Raw genomic sequence first — 16,834 nt, forward strand, 5'->3', positions numbered from 1 at the left:
ATTAAAATTATTTAAATTAGATCTTATATTTTGTATTATGTTATTAACTTAATGATTATTTTGGCATTCATAATACATACTTATAAAAAAGATAAGTATTGGATTAAGTAGTATTTGATTTAAAATTATTGATCAAATCACAACAATTTTTTTAAAGTTTACAATTAATTTTAAAATTATAATGGATCATAAATTTTAAAATTTATAAAATATTTATTATCTAATATAATTAAATTAAACAAAATTAAATTTTAAAATAAATCAACAATGATTAATTTTAATTTTAGATTATGATAAAACAAAAATCTAGATTGAAAAGAAAGTTTCTATTCTATTTTATTCATTTTTCCAAGCAAGTCATCAAATATCAAATAGAAATATATTAAATCACTTTTAACAAGTTGAACCCTAACCATAATACTAAAGTAAATTAATTTGATCCAAATTAAATAGTAAGCCAAATTTTACTCAAATTGAACTATTAAATTTATAAAATCCTAACATAACATGAATCCTAATTCTTATTGAACCCTAGCCCAAATTGAACCATAATCCTAACTATAATTCCTATATGTAATCTTATTGAACCCTAACTATAATTCCTTTATGTAAAGGAATTGAAACCTATAATCTTATTGAAACCTAACCCTAAGAATAAAGTAAATTAATATATTACCATGAACAAAATTAAATAGTAAGCCGAATTATACTTAAACCTTAACCTTGACTCTAAACCATATTGATCCCTACACCTAAACCTAAATAAACATTTAACAGAAATGAATCCTAACCATAAAGCTAAATTAAATTCAACACTTACCCTAAAGTTAATTGAACATTATAATAAAACTAAACTCCAAGCTTAATTTCATTAGGTTTTTTGAGTTGAATTTAGACATTAATTGAGCTACCCTAAACATAATTGAATATTATAATAAAAACTAACTCCAAGCCTAGTTTCATTAGATTTTTTTAGTTGAATTTAAACATTAATTTACACTTTCCTTCAACTATAATTAGAGCTAAAAAAAGGGCAAATTTGTTTATGATTACTATTGCATTAACATTAAAATTAGGATTATACTTTAATAATGGCTAAATTTCAATTGAACAATAAACCAAATAAAACACTAACCCTAAATCAAATCATATGCTAATCTAAACACTATACCTAATCTAACCCTAACCCTAAACCAAATTAGGTCCTAACTCTAACACCAAACAAAATCAAATTGTACACCTTACACTAAATTAGAGGTTAATATTTTAATCCCAACCCAACCTATAATTATATATCTAATACTATTTCACCCATGATTAGACCCTAATTGAATCCGAATTAAACTATCCATAATCCTAAGTTAAAAATAATTATAACTAAACCCTAACTATAATTGTAATTAAACCTTAACCCTAACCCTAATTTTAATTAAAAAATGAAATTCTCTCGGCTTTCTTTATATATATAATTTAACGTATATATAATCTAGTTTAAATTTATGGTAAAATGAATTTGTGGACCAACTTTCCTTAAAAAGAAAGCTTACGCATGAAAAATAGTTAAAAATAGCTGGCACAAATGGGGCACTTTCAATTTTATTTTACCCATCTTCATTTTTCAATGAAATATTTTTATTAGATCTTAAAAATAACAAATCATGTGATTCAATACAAAACACTTAATACTTTTTTTCATTTCACCAAATTTCTTCATCCCTAAATGCCTCCATCACTTTTTATTAATCTATACAATGAAAAAAATCAAAAGAGAAACACATATCTTTATAATTTTCAATGATCTACTTAAAAGTTTATAGAATTTAAGAACATTTAAATCTTTTTAAATCTTCAAACCAATTAGAAAAAAAAATTGATTAGAAATTCAAATGTGAAGAATTCGAAGATTAAACTATTAATATGGAGAGAGGGGAGTCAAGAAGCTTGTGCAATCAACTTGTATGGAGAAGCACACATCCCTCACCTAATAATCTCTATTTTGAGAGGAAGGTAGGAAAAGAGGAAAGAAGAAATAATCAAGAATTTTGAAAAATTAAAAATTAGCTATTGTTTGTCGTTTATTTGTTTGAATGTGTTTCTTTGGGAATGGGAGGTCAAAATAAGGACTTGCTAAGCAATAGGCATGCATTAATTGATTTGATTTAAATTTAAGTTAAAATGAATTTGTGGACCAACTTCTATTAAAAAAAATAGGATGAAAAACAGTTAAAAAATTGTTGGTGCCACTTTGGCACATTCAATTTTATTTACCCATCTTCATTTTTGAATCAAATATATCTATTAGATCTAAAGGGTAACAAAAGATATGATTTGGTACACAAGTATCAAGAGATTTTGAGAAACACCAAATTAAAATGCGTAACTACTAAGTGGTTTACTAAGACTCCATCTGAGCTCATTTTGAGATGCATGGCTGCTGATCCTAGGACTCCCTCTGATTCATCTTGTTGCACAGATGAGTGGTGTTATACATTGTGTGGTTTCTTTTGTGTGTTAGGATCTTTGTTCTTGTTCAGCGAGTTGGGTTTGAAGCAATCAGATTTTGCTTTGTTTTGTGATAACAACAGTGCAATTTTTATGAGTAAACATCAAACATCTCAGCCGAGGTCAAAACATGTTGATGTTTGCAGTCATTATGTTCGCCATATGGTTGAAGAAGGCAAGTTTCATGTAGACAAGATTCATACCGATCTGAATATTCAGCTAATGTACGATTTCTGCCCAGCTTCTCTCGGCCTTTCCAATAACTGATAGCAGAATTAAGTGGGGGAATTCCTTCCTTGTTTGCCGCCAAAACTCTTAGCTATTCATATTCTTCCTGGAAGCTCTTTAAGAGCTGATTGTAATTCATTTTCTAAAGTTGATTGCCAGAGCTGATTGCAGCTGTGTAGATGTAAACCAGATTGGTGAATAATATAGTGATTCCCCTGCTTCAAGTGTGGATGTAGGCAATTGCCGAACCACGATAAATCTGTGTGTTCTTGTTGTTTGTGTTGTGTATATTTAATTGTGTTTATCTGCTGTTTTCAATTCGATTTCTTCATCCTAACATAAGTACTATACCACTCTGATTATTTATTTCGTAGTCAATGCGTCTTTACCTAGACATCGATTGAAATGAATGTTTGTACAAATTCGATGTTGTATTGCAGATTGAAGCATCAATAACCAAATACCTAGACATCAATAACCAGGAAGCTGAACAACAGGTGCCTTTGTATGACCTGCCCTCCAAAATTCTTTACCGGGTGCATGTAAATTAATATCAATTTTTTCGTGCTTATGTCGGTTGATTGACCTCATTTTGCATGGTTCAAGGCTATGGAGCTTAGCTTCCCATTCTTTGTCATTCTATTTAGCTTATGAAATTCATTACAGGTTGAACAAGATACCGATGAAGTGTTTGCTCATATTACTTTGGTTCCCGATACAGAGGTATGCTCTACAATCCTTCTTATATCTCAGACCTAAATTCACAGGAGGATGAGTGCTCATATTGTTCCATTCACAGCAGGATGACTGCTCCACTGATATGGATCCTCCGCGTCCACCCCCTCCAAGACCACCTGCGCATTCCTTTCGTAAGACTCACAGTTTCTGAGACAAGTTCACGTGGATTTTTATCTGTTCCCAAGAGACAGGCTGATCGATGCCTCGCACCTCTGGTTAGTTTTCCAAGTACACAATAATATAAGTATTTATATTTAATTTTATATTACCTTGGGAGCTTTTTGAAGATAGTATTGATTATATTATATTCATTTATGTAATAAAAATTTTCTGCACCATTTTTTATAGGACAAGAGTCAACAACCTCAAGAATTAGTTGCCAAAGATCTACATGGAAATGACTGGCGTTTTCGGCATATCTATCGTGGTGGGTTGCTTGTCATATTCTCTCGTAGCTTTTATTAAACTAGATTTCAAATTTAGGAAGACATGTTCAATTTTTCCGTCCAAAGTCTTATTCAATATAAGACATATTATGAAAAGATGGATGCATCTGTTTTCAGGCAATCATATTCTAGGATATGTTGTTGGTTTTCTTAGATAAACCGCAGGATCTGGATTTGGGTGTGTTTTATTCTTGGTCTGTCATGTTCCTGTCCTCGGCTGAAGGCAGCATGGTTTTCAGCCTAGATTCGAACCCTGTGTGAACTGCCCTTTTAGAAAAGCAATTCTCTGATTTTGTTTTTGTGATCACATTCCATGAAAGAATAAATAATTTTCCAAATGATATTTCTTCATTAATGGCTGGACACTTGCAGCAATGACATCATTATAATTAGGAAGCCGAGAAGAATGTGGCATTCTCTACGTTGTCAACTGCTGGATACACCTCCTATGCTTCCGCCATAGCCAGATAAACAGAGAAGCTGGGGGTTTTACGGCTTAAAAGATAATTTAGGTTTTAACTTGGAAAATGTTATAATTGTACAGCTTAGGTGGTTTTAGGTTTTGACTTTTAAATTAAGAATATTTACTAGAAATATTATTTATAGTTGTTTTGTTTATTATCTATATAATGTTATGTGGACTAGTTTCCATTTTTAGACTTATTTCTATGTGTGTTTTTCCCAATACATGCTAATCATTAACAGTCTACTTCTATTTTGATCTTTTAATTGGATGACATTTATATGCAATGACTTCAGTTGCTCTTTGATACTTTTGTCCTCGATGACAAGAAAATAAAAAAGGGGAAGTTGGTGTTGTTTAAGTTTCATACTTTGAGGCAAGTATATTAAGCATGTGGTTATATATTTAAAAAGCCTTTCTCATAGGCCAGTCTAGTGACACGGATACATTGATTTAGCTAATGTGTTATATGTTTAAAATGCCTTTCTCTCGAGCCAGGCTGGTGACACGAATACAGTGAATATCACTGACTTGGCATTTATTGAACAGCATCTTTGGTTTATATTATGTTTAATTTGTCTACGGACTAATAGCATATTCTTCAGAATACACTTTGTGACCGATAGATTAAAAGTTTTCTTTGGAAACATCATTTTTGTGTTTCATTTTTTGAACAAGTTTGAAGTCCGTCTCAAACCCTAAAACGCCATGAGAGATGCAGCCCTGTAGCTAAGGAGCTCGAGTTAGTTTGTTCGGTTGAAAAGAATGATGCAAAAGTGGACTTAACAGTGAGCTTAATGGATTTCTGGTTAGTTTGTTTTTTCAGTTATCAATGAGGTTGCGTTTCACAGGTATTATTCTTGTTCATATGTTTAAAAGATTCAGATTTTTCGAATCAGGTTTTTTAGTTATGCAAAATGCAAATAAGGAAACAGACCTTGCTTTATTTTTATTTTTCATGATTGGGAAATCAAGCATCTTTAGATTATCTCTCAGTTTTCTCTTTCCGTTGCACAGTTAATCAGTTATTTGGTTTCAGTTTGCATATTCCTGTAAGATTTTGGTAACCCTATACGAGGGTTATTCGGGAAGACGTTTTGTGTTTTTGAGGAATAAAACAGTTTAAATATAGAACAGTTTATTCGGAAATGAGATAGAGGAGTGTGAATAAAGGGAAACACAAAGATTGTGTTGAAAGAAAAAAGAAAGTGCTATGTATAAAAAGACTATCAGAGATCTTAGATAGTCGAGGGTTTTGAGAGTTTTTACTCTGTTTTGTTGCAGAGTACATGAGACTATAATGGTTGAAGTTATTTTGTTCAGAGATTGAGTTTTTCTCTTTGATAGTGTTTGATTCCTTTAAAAGAATGTTATTATTTTATGTCTATGATTCAAAGCCTTGAAGAATATTGTTGCCAAAATCTTTTAGAGAAAATCATTTGTACAGACTGATAAAATATACTTGCTCCAACCACCGATGGTTTTGTGACTACAGAATTAAGTGCATTCATATAATTACCAGTGACTGTAGCTCGAGTTGGAATGTTTCATTGGATAAGAAAGAGGGGTTGGTGCTCCTTGAGACCTTGTGGTTTCTAAATCTTGTGAACTGAGTTGGTGCTCTTTGAAATAATATAAGGGATCTTACCGAGTGGTTTTTCTACCCCAGGAGGGTTTTCCACTCATGAAAACTATGGTGTTATGTGCATTGTCTTGTCTCATTTTGTCTTACTGGTTTATGCTTTGATACATCATATCTTTAGCTCTTTTCATTTCTTACTCTGTTTTGTTGAATTTATGTGATGCAACCTTTGAAATACTCGTTTAGATGTTTCATGTTTTTGTAAAAGATTCAATAACATTTTATTTTCTGAAAAGTTTGAATCAAGTTTTTCAGTTGGTTCTATTGTATATTTCATGCTACATTAAAAGTATTATATCAAGGTGTTAAGTCTCACTTGTTCAGTCTTTTCAACTTTCAGTCACCTGTGCTTATTGTGAATCAAAAATTGTCAAGTTTATAAAAGAAGTTCTTGTTAAAAATTTTACACTCTGATTCACCCCCCCCGCCTCTCAGAGTGTCTCCACTTCCAACAAGTGGTATCAGAGCATAGGGTCCCTCATATAGGTCTGTCCTAGGGATTGTTCCTGGTCATTTGGAAGTTTTTTTATGGCTCATTCTCAAGAAGGTGCACCTTTATCAAGAGCTCCTCTTTTTGATGGCACAGATTATGTGTTCTGGAAGATCAGAATGGAAACATACTTGATTTCAGTTGATGTAAATGCGTGGAACATTGTTACTACAAAATATGTTGTTCCTACATCTATTCCTTCAGATTCTGATGCTAAAACTCAATATGAATTAAATGCTAGAGCTAAGCATGCTCTGTTATGTGGTCTCACCAAGGATGTGTTTGTTAAAGTTATGCATTGTGCATCTGCTAATGAAATATGGAGTAAGCTAGAAACCATTTATCAAGGTGATGCAAAGGTCAAGGAATCTAAAATTCTCACACTCAAGAATCAGTTTGAGTCATTGAGAATGAAAGAAGATGAGACTATTGCAAACTATTTTCTTAGAATTGATGAAGTTGTGAATTCTAGAAGGGGTCTTGGTGAAAATGTTGATGAAAAAGATGTTGTCAGAAAAGTTATTAGAACATTACTTCCTAAATATGAAACTAAGGTGTCCACTTTAGAAGAAAAGAAAAGTTTTTCTACTATGTCTCTTGACAGCCTTCAAAGCATTCTTACAGCTTATGAAATGAGAATTGGTAGTAATTCATCTAATTCTAAAGAAACTTCTTTTAAGGTAGAAAAGAAAGAGGAACCAGATAATGAGTCTGAACTTTCAGATGCTATAGAAGCCCTGCTAGTAAGAAAGTTAAAAAAGAAATATAAGGGAAAACTACCCTTCAAATGCTTTAATTGCGGTAAAGCCGGACACTTTGCTACTAAATGTCCCTTGAGTGATCAAAACAGTGAAGAAGAAAAATCAGAAAAAGTTTTAGAAAGAAAAAATGGAACCCTAAAAAGAAATTCAATCCATTTCAGAAAAAGAAGAGTCTTTTTATAAAAGAAGATTCTGAAAATGATTCAGATGACTCACCTTGTGAAGGTGATGAAACTTTGTTTATGGCTGAAATAGAAACTTCTTCAAAGAAAGATATAATGAACATATCAGAAGATAAATCTGATGACTTAGATCAAGGTGAAATTGATCTTGAAGGAGAATTGCTTTGTGCTCTTAAGGAAATCAAAAGACTAAAGAAGCTTGTAGTTTCTCATGAAAGTGAAATTCAAATTTTGCAAATTGAATTGAAAGATTCAAAGCAAACAGTTGAAGATTTAAAAGTTTTACTTGCTGATAGTGAATTGAAAGTTAATACTTTGGAACAGCAAACTAATTCTTTGCATAAGCAGATTGAGCAGTATGAAAGTACCTTGCATTTAAATGGAATTTTAAACAAACAAAAACTATGCAAGAATATGACAGGTGTAGGCTTTGAGAGTGCTAAATCAGCAAATCAGATTACTAAACCTACAAATAGAAACCAATTTCAGGCTTATAACAGAATGACATCTTTTAGGTTTGGATTCTTTCATGGTTACTGTTTTTACTGCAACAAGTTTGGCCATAAGGTTAACACTTGCAGATTTTTACAACATAGAACTTCTATGATTGGATACAATCAAACCTATGGCTTTCCAAACACCGTGAAGTGCATTAAGTGTAACACCTTTGGACATACTTCTTCTCAATGCAAATCAAAGGCAAATATTCATAAGTTATGGAAACCAAAGTTTGTCCCTAGTGTTGAACAGTCTATGATAGTGCAATCTGCACTCTTTTCAAGTAAGAAGTCACTGTGGGTGTTGGACAGTGGTTGTTCACATCATATGACAGGAGACAAAAATAAATTTATTCATTTTGAAGACTTTGATGGAGGTTTTGTAAGATTTGGTGATAATTCAAGAGCTTTCGTCAGAGGTAAGGGTACATTATTACTGAATGATGATACTCCAATACATGATGTGTATTTTGTTGAAGGATTGAAACACAACCTTCTTAGTGTTAGTCAGATTTGTGATAGTGGTTATAATGTGTCCTTCACTTCTCATGGTTGTACTATAAAAACTAAGTCTGGTAAAATTGTAGCTGCTGGGTTGAGAACAATTGGCAATGTTTACAACCTGCTTGACTCCACAAACTATGAAATCAATGAAGGCATGTGTCTTATGGGTCAAGTTGAGGAAAATTGGTTGTGGCACAAACGTTTGGGACATGTGAACTTTGATAATCTGGTTCGAATCAACAAGAATCAGAATGTTAGAGGCTTACCTATCTTGAGTAAACCTGAAAACTCTGTGTGCAAAGAGTGTCTTAAAGGTAAACAAACAAAAACAACTTTTAAGTCTAAAGAACACTCTTCTACTAGACCATTACAACTTGTTCACACAGATTTATGTGGTCCAACCAGGACACAATCCATCAACGGTGAAAAATACTTCATGCTTTTTGTGGATGATTATACAAGAATGATATGGGTTACTTTTCTCAAACATAAATCTGAAGCATTTGTCAGATTTAAAATTTTCAGGAAAATGGTTGAACTTGAAACTAATTTAAAGCTCAAATGTTTAAGATTAGACAAAGGTGGTGAGTTTACATCACAAGAGTTTATAGATTATTGTGAGAAACATGGCATTAAAAGACAATATGCTGCTACCCGAACACCTCAACAAAACGGGGTGGTTGAAAAAAAAAATAGAATAGTTAAAGAGATGGCTCGCACAATGTTGAATGAAGCAAATCTACCTGACAAATATTGGAAAGAAGCTGTTCACACAACAGTTTACATTTTGAATCGTGTGCAAATCAGGGTAAAATCCACTTTTACTCCTTATGAACTTTGGTATGGTAAAGCTGCATCAATTAAATACTTCAAAATTTTTGGTTGCAAATGTTATATAAAAAGAGATGAAGAAAATCTAGGTAGTTTTGATGCTAAGACTGATGAGGGTATCTTTCTTGGATACTCTACTCATAGCAAAGCTTATAGATGTTTCAATAATAGATTGAACAAGATTGTTGAAACTATTAATGTAAGATTCGATGAGCAATTTCTTCTAAGTGATGGTATGTAGGATGTTGAAGAGGATATTTCAATAAGACTGGAACAAGTTCCTAAATCCGCTGAAGCAGAAATTTCAAATGAAAAGAGTCCTCCACCAAGTCCTAAAACTGAAATTCCTTTACATACACCTTCTAGAATCATTACTAAAAGACATCCTCAAAGTCAGATTATTGGTGAAATGGATGATGGAATCTTGACTAGGAGAAGAGCACAAACTGGTGAACAAGCTCAAATGGCTGAGCATTACTGTCTGGTAACTGATTCTGAACCTAAGTCTGTTTCTGAAGCTCTTGTTGATGATTGTTGGCTGCATGCTATGCAAGATGAAATCAGTCAAATAGAAAAGAATAAAACCTGGGAACCTGTGCCTAGACCAGATGATAAAAATGTTATAGGGGGTAAATGGATTTTTAGAAATAAACTTGATGAATCTGGTAAAGTTGTTAGGAATAAAGCACGCTTTGTGTGTAAAGGCTATGCACAGCAAGAAGGTGTAGATTTTGGTGAAACATTTGCACCTGTTGCTAGGCTGGAGTCAATACAAATATTTCTGGCATATTCATGTTATAAAAAATTTAAAGTGTATCAAATGGATGTTAAAACAACATTCCTTAATGGTTATCTTGATGAAGAGGTATATATGGAACAACCAGAAGGGTTTATCTCTGCAGATAAACCTGATTATGTATACAAGTTGAAAAAGGCTCTTTATGGCCTTAAACAAGCTCCAAGAGCTTGGTACTCCAGGTTAGATGCCCATCTTACAACAAATGGATATACTAGAGGTGGTGTTGATAGTAACCTATATGTTAAAATTGAAGGTAATGATACTTTGGTTGTTGAAGTCTATGTGGATGACATTATATTTGGCTGTCATAATGATGCCGTATCCAAAAAGTTTTCAAAACTCATGGAATCTGAATTTGAAATGTCCATGTTAGGTGAATTAACCTTCTTTCTTGGGCTTCAAGTAATGCAGCTTGAACAAGGCATTTTTCTCTCACAAACCAAATATGCTAAAGAGATGCTTAAAAAGTTCAATATGACAGATTGCAAAACTGTTAGTACTCCAATGGAGACTGGTTGTAAATTGACCAAGTCAGATGACTCACCTGAGGTAAATCAATCTGAGTATAGATCAATGGTTGGCAGCCTACTGTATTTAACTGCATCTAGGCCTGATTTGATGCATGCAGTTTGTTTGGTTTCACGTTTTCAGTCTGCTCCCAAACAATCTCATTTGATTGCTATAAAAAGGATATTCAAGTATATTCAAGGTACTTTAGACTTTGGCTTGTGGTATTCACGAAATAATGATTTTACTCTTGTTGGTTTTATGGATGCTGACTAGGCTAGCTGTATAGATGATAGAAAAAGCACCAGTGGTGCAGCTTTCTTCTTAGGAGATCGCCTTGTTGCCTGGCACAGCAAAAAGCAAGAATGTGTCACTTTATCAACTGCAGAATCTGAATATATTGCAGCAACAACTTGTTGTACGCAATTAATCTGGATGTCTCATCAACTTGCTAATATGGGTATTATAGTTGACAAACCCATCTCCATCTTCTGTGATAACACTAGTGCCATCAGTCTTTCAAAGAATCCTGTGATGCACTCTCGCCCTAAACATGTTGCTATTAAATTGCTATTTCTACAAGAACAAGTGTTGTCTAATGAATTTCAAGTTATATATGTACCTTCTCAGGCACAAGTAGCGGATATTTTTACAAAAGCTTTGTCTAAAGAAGTCTTTGAACGGTTAAGGGATAGATTGGGAGTGCTTTCTCAATCTGCTCTTATCTCCACCTAAAGCAGGATTTGAGGGGGAGTGTTGCTCTGTTGATTTACTTTCTTTTTTGTCCTTGTGTTTTAAAAAAAAAGAAAAAAAAAGGGGGAGAAATTGATTTCACAGTCAGTGACATTGGTATTTCATATTGGCATTTCACAGTGACTTTGGTATTTCATATTGGCATTTCACAGTGACATTGGTATTTCATTTCACAGTGACAATGGTATTTCTTTTTCACAGTCAGTGACATTGGTATTTCATATTGGCATTTCACAGTGACTTTGGTATTTCATATTGGCATTTCACAGTGACATTGGTATTTCATTTCATAGTGACATTGGTATTTCTTTTCACAGTGACATTGGTATTTCTTTTTGGCATTTCAGACTTGGCATTGGCATTACAGTGACATTGGTATTTTTGGTATTTCAGTTGATATTACAGTGGTTTCAGTGATATTATAGTGACATTGGCATTTTTGGTATTTCAGTTGATATTACAGTGGTTTCAGTGATATTACAGTGACATTGGCATTTCAGGCATTGGTATTTCATTACAGTGGCATTGGCATTTCAGGCATTGGTATTTCATTACAGTGGCATTGGCATTTCAGGCATTGGTATTTCATTATAGTGGCATTGGCATTTTTATTTTGGTATTTGATACAGATCAGTTTGGGAGTTCATTATTCTGACAGTATTCATTCTTTTTACAGAATTGCATATTACAGTTTCAGAGGATGTTGTTTTTCTTATAGGTTTGCATATGACAAGATTCAGTGTTGATTGTATATGTTGTATTTGTTGACAGTGAAATTCCTTACATTATTTTTTGGTCCTTTCAGTTGACAACATATTTCATGGCAACGATGGTTTGAGTTTTTTTGCTTTTTTAATTTTTTTTGCCATCAAGGACAAAGGGGGAGTTTGTTGCTCTTTGATACTTTTGTCCTCGATGACAAGAAAATAAAAAAGGGGAAGTTGGTGTTGTTTAAGTTTCATACTTTGAGGCAAGTATATTAAGCATGTGGTTATATATTTAAAAAGCCTTTCTCACGGGCCAGTCTAGTGACACGGATACATTGATTTAGCTGACGTGTTATATGTTTAAAACGCCTTTCTCTCGAGCCAGGCTGGTGACACGAATACAGTGAATATCACTGACTTGGCATTTATTGAACAGCATCTTTGGTTTATATTATGTTTAATTTGTCTACGGACTAATAGCATATTCTTCAGAATACACTTTGTGACTGACAGATTAAAAGTTTTCTTTGGAAGCATCGTTTTTGTGTTTCATTTTTTGAACAAGTTTGAAGTCCGTCTCAAACCCTAAAATGCCATGAGAGTTGCAGCCGCCGTTGTAGCTAAGGAGCTCGAGTTAGTTTGTTCGGTTGAAAAGAATGATGCAAAAGTGGACTTAACAGTGAGCTTAATGGATTTCTGGTTAGTTTGTTTTCAGTTATCAATGAGGTTGCGTTTCACAGGTATTATTCTTGTTCATATGTTTAAAAGATTCAGATTTTTCGAATCAGGTTTTTTAGTTATGCAAAATGGAAATAAGGAAACAGACCTTGCTTTATTTTTATTTTTCATGATTGGGAAATCAAGCATCTTTAGATTATCTCTCAGTTTTCTCTTTCCGTTGCACAGTTAATCAGTTATTTGGTTTTAGTTTACATATTCCTGTAAGATTTTGGTAACCCTATACGAGGGTTATTCAGGAAGATGTTTTGTGTTTTTGAGGAATAAAACAGTTTAAATACAAAACAGTTTATTCGGAAATGAGATAGAGGAGTGTGAATAAAGGGAAACACAAAGATTGTGTTGAAAGAAAAAAGAAAGTGTTGTGTATAAAAAGACTATCAAAGATCTTAGATAGTCGAGGGTTTTGAGAGTTTTTACTCTGTTTTGTTGCAGAGTACATGAGACTATAATGGTTGAAGTTATTTTGTTCAGAGATTGAATTTTTCTCTCTGATAGTGTTTGATTCCTTTAAAAGAATGTTATTATTTTATGTCTATGATTCAAAGCCTTGAAGAATATTGTTGCAAAAATCTTTTAGAGAAAATCATTTGTACAGACTAATAAAATATACTCGCTCCAACCACTGATGGTTTTGTGACTGCAAAATTAAGTGCATTCATAAAATTACTAGTGACTGTAGCTCGAGTTGGAATGTTTCATTGGATAAGAAAGAGGGGTTGGTGCTCCTTGAGACCTTGTGGTTTCTAAATCTTGTGAACTAAGTTGGTGCTCTTTGAAATAATATAAGGGATCTTACCGAGTGGTTTTTCTACCCCAGGAGGGTTTTCCACTCATGAAAACTATGGTGTTATGTGCATTGTCTTGTCTCATTTTGTCTTACTGGTTTATGCTCTGATACATCATATCTTTAGCTCTTTTCATTTCATACTCTGTTTTGTTGAATTTATGTAATGCAACCTTTGAAATACTCGTTTAGATGTTTCATGTTTTTGTAAAAGATTCAATAACATTTTATTTTCTGAAAAGTTTAAATCAAGTTTTTCAGTTGGTTCTATTGTATATTTCATGCTTCATTAAAAGTATTATATCAAGGTGTTAAGTCTCATTTGTTCAGTCTTTTCAACTTTCAGTCATCTGTGCTTATTGTGAATCAAATATTGTCAAGTTTATAAAAGAAGTTCTTGTTAAAATTTTTACACTCTGATTCACCCCCCCCTCTCAGAGTGTCTCCACTTCCAACAACTTCAACAGAAACAATTCTTTTTTGTCTACTGAAACCAGCTGGTTCAGACATTGTTTCCAGTTTATATAGTGAAATATTGGAGTCCTGCTTTAGACTGTAAATAATTTCTCATTAATATCATTGAGTTTTTGAGTGTTTTAATTTAGTGAATTAAGAATATGTGAAAGAAGCTTTAGTGATTAATCAATGCTAAGGAGTTTTTTTGGAAAGAAAATTGTTTTAATTACTAAAACATTTTAATTTTGTTTGGTTGCAAAACATAGATGAGAGTCTTTGTTAACTCCAAAAGGCTTGTAGCAGGAGATGCGTTCATCTTTCTCAGGTTTCTAGGCTTGGCCATAGTCATCTGTATGGAGCTTTCGTAAAATATTATATTTTGTGTATTCTTGTCATTTATATAAGATGTTTTTGGCTTCAGGGATGAAAATGGCGAATTACGTGTAGGGGTCAGGCATGCCATCTGTCAGCAAAGTAACATTCCATCCTCAATTATATCCAGTCGCAGAATGCAGATTGCTGTCCTTGCAGCTGCGTCACATGCCATTTCAAGGACGACTAATTTTAGTGTCTACTACAAGCCAAGGTGAAAACTGATGATATTTCCTGCTAGGATCTTACCACTCGATTTTTTTTCTGAAAAAATCAAAAGGACGCTGAGTAACTTTTAATATCCATGAAATTATACTGTAATTGATGCTTTTGGATTAGATTATATATATATATATATATATATATATTCAAATATACACCAATCTAATCCAGAAGCATCCAGGTAACCTGTCAAATTGTACGAACTTACAAAGCCCTGATAGATTTATGATTTGGGATGGGATGCATTTTAGTACTTTACAAAGATATCCATATTAAATACACATGGTTGCAGTAAGTACTAGGCACCCGCCTGTCCTTTAGGTTATGAGATAGTTGCATGGTTGTTTATACAAAATTTTATGAGTTTATGGGGTTCCCAAAGTAGTAGTATGTTGTACTATCACAAAATAGAGAAATGGGCACCAATTTGTTTCTTATTTCCATTTTATGAGTATTTTTCTTATAAGACATGCTTAAGTGTTGGACAGCTGCACTCCTCGTTTTCCCAGGAGCTTCCTATATTTTCTAGATTACATTGTTAAAGGAACAGTATGTTACTTGAATCTGCTTATATCATTTGCCTGTTTTAAATTTTTGTTTCATCCTTTCTGATGTATGGATTTGTACATATTATGCAGAACCAACCCGTCAGAATTCATTATTCCTTATGACCAATACATGGAGTCCATGAACAGTAATTTCTCAGTTGGCATGAGATTCAGGATGAGAATTGAGGGAGAAGCAGCCCCGGAGCAACGGTCTTCATATTCATCACTTTTAACTTTAAAATGGATGGATTATGATTTAATAGATAGCAAAGCATTCAATAATCGTTCTATGTTGGATTAGGATACAGTGAATTTTGAAATATGCCCAGCGCTGTAAGTTTATAAAATAGATATGTGATGTTCATTGTACTGTATTAGAGATCAGTAACTAGCAGTTGTTTGATGGCTATACACATAAGATAAATGCAATTGCATAGTAACAGGAATTTCCTTTCAAAGATGATGTATTTGTTACAGTGTGGTATGCCTGATATGTGTTTCCGTTGGACAGATTTACTGGTACTATCATTGAAATAGGTGATTCTGATCCCCTGAGGTGGCCGGGTTCAAAGTGGAGATGCCTCAAGGTATTTATGGAACAGAAGAAAGTCTTTCTTCAGTTTTAATTATCATCATCATATAATCAATACAGAACTGTGCATCTTCTTGCTTATAATCACTCTTCTAATTTTGTGAACTTCAGGTACAATGGGACGCAACATCAGCTGTTCCACGACCAGAGAAGGTCTCACCATGGAAAATAGAACCTGCCTTGACCCTGTCAGAAATTAATCCTCTGCCCCGAAAGCCAACAACAAGAGGTCCCGGCCAAAGATACTGTCTCCAGAACAAGATTTGTCAGTTCTCGGTAAGTAGTATGCTTTTAATCACACATAACCAAAGAATCGTTATTAAAGTGACATTGTTGCTTTTTTTTCTCAAAAGTTCTTCTTTTGTCTGATTTTCGTCTCAGATAAGGCATTAGTTAATTTTACACAGTTGCAAAGATTTAATACAATGGTCTTGCAAGGTCAACAAGTCATGAGCTCGGGAGGATCTTTGGGTGAAAATAACATTGACAGTGTTCCGGGGACAGTTGTGTGGTGGCCAAAACTAGATGATGTCAAAACAAAAGGTGTATTCTCTCAAGGAAGATTGGTTTCTGTAAATTGGATCCCACTGCAAGGGCGTGACTCCACATATGGAAACTCGTTTCCCAGTTCTCAGGGCTTTAGTGAAATGCAAGAACTTCGTGGATCATATACTAATCGTATTGTGGAAGATCCACAACAAATGAAGCTTTCCAGAAAACCATTCCAGGAAATGAATGAGTCTAATCAGAAACAATATCTAACATCAGTGGCGCCATCTCCCAAAACCAGTGGACATATGAATTGGAATGGCTTCAATGGGTACCCACATTTGTCAAACTTGAGAATGGAAGCATCGGGAAAATGGAAAATGCATATGATGCCATGCCATTCAGAAGTTTCAGGGGCACATGGTGGTGTGGACATAAATTTAATGAGAAACATGCAAGCTAATAAACAGGGAACAATAGAGCATCAGCCTGGTTTTCCTTCACGGGAAGCTTCTAAGGATAAGAGAGTTGATGTCGTTTCAGGCCCTGCAGACAATAATCGCAAATTATCTGGTCGTCA

At 33.6% G+C, this 16,834-nt stretch overlaps 1 pseudogene; it reads left to right on the forward strand.

Annotated features, from left to right (window-relative positions):
* Positions 1 to 16,720, forward strand: part of LOC131036527 (auxin response factor 2-like) — a 43,303-nt pseudogene extending 26,583 nt beyond the window's left edge.
* Positions 16,721 to 16,834: the final 114 nt, after the last annotated feature.

This window comes from Cryptomeria japonica, unplaced genomic scaffold (genome assembly GCF_030272615.1).
Source record: "Cryptomeria japonica unplaced genomic scaffold, Sugi_1.0 HiC_scaffold_417, whole genome shotgun sequence".
Classification (NCBI taxonomy): domain Eukaryota; kingdom Viridiplantae; phylum Streptophyta; class Pinopsida; order Cupressales; family Cupressaceae; genus Cryptomeria; species Cryptomeria japonica.